Here is a 1,430-nt window from a genome sequence, read left to right on the forward strand (position 1 = left end):
AATAAATGTCTTTCTCTAGATAGATGGGTGGACACACACACACACACACACACACATGCACACACACATGCACACACACAACGTACATACCTACACATACACACATACACTCTAACGTGGCTAGAGGCAAGTTGTAAATATTTTCTATTTATTGAGCTTATTCTTTAGCATTTAGTGTCATCCCCGGTTTTGGAGTCTTTTGACAGACAATTTACATTCTCCACTTCTCAGGCAGTTTCTGATTCTGCTCTTGCTTAGTTAGTACCTTGGGTGCGCCCCTCTTGGGCATTATGTTATCGCAATTGTTTGCCTGTATGCCTGTTTCCCCAAATGAATCTGCAAGCTTCTTGAAACTTACGACTTGCACCTACTAGTTTGTGTAGCTTGGGTAGCCAGCCTAGTGGGCACATAAGAATTTGTCACTATGTGTCTAGACACCGTGTATTTATTAAATTCATGACTGAATACAGTAGTGGAATAGCTGCAGAGAGAATCTGGAGCTCACATTGGGAGGGACTTGGTCACTAGGTAGAAAAATAAGATGCTGATTTCAATGGGCAATAGGGAAATTAATGGTATTTGAATAGAGGAGTGATAGGATTATACCTTTAATTAAGGAGTTTAAGTGTTGTAATGTACGAGATGAAATAGAAACCTGAGACAGGAGTTTAAAAACAAGTGAGGATGAGGTTAAAGTGGTCTGGCTTGTATTTGTGTAATGATAATAGAAAAAGAAAGGAGACAATATTTTAGAGTTTATCACTAAACTCTAAAGAGTTTAGTGAAAGAGTTTATCACTGACTGATACTAGAAGGAGCTTGAAAGAAGACATACTAAAGTGGAAAATAAGTGTGACCAAACAGAACCAGAGAGGCTGGCAGGCACATTGGCAGCATCTTCTGGATCATAGTCTTATGGCAGGTGTGAAATGTATTATGGTCATTTGGATACCACAGCGAACCATTATCTAATCAGTATTTGGTTTTCAATTTGTCAAATATTTACTCAGATATGACTTCACCAGTCATGACCAGATAAAGCTAGACTTTAAAATATTTCTTAGAGACATTTTCAAGGAAACATAGAAGCATTGGGAAAGAAAAAGAAATGCTTGTAATCTCATCACCCACAAAAAAAATGAACGTTTTTTGGTATAGATCGACCTAGAATTTTTAATATACTCAGACATATGCAATGATAGCATATTGTATATGCAATTATAGCATATTGTATATGCTGTTTTGTTAATTGCTTTTTCTCAAGTAAACATGTCATGACACCTTTAGCTGTTATTAACTGTACATAATTTTTAATACCTGTGTAGTATTCCATTACAGGGAAATATATATTACTTAATCAATCCCCTTATTATTGGACATCTATTCTCTCTCCTCCTCCTCTTCCCCCCTCCCCTCCCCTCCCCTCCCCTC

This window comes from Lipotes vexillifer, unplaced genomic scaffold (genome assembly GCF_000442215.2).
Source record: "Lipotes vexillifer unplaced genomic scaffold, Lipotes_vexillifer_v1.1 scaffold569, whole genome shotgun sequence".
Lineage (NCBI taxonomy): Eukaryota > Metazoa > Chordata > Mammalia > Artiodactyla > Lipotidae > Lipotes > Lipotes vexillifer.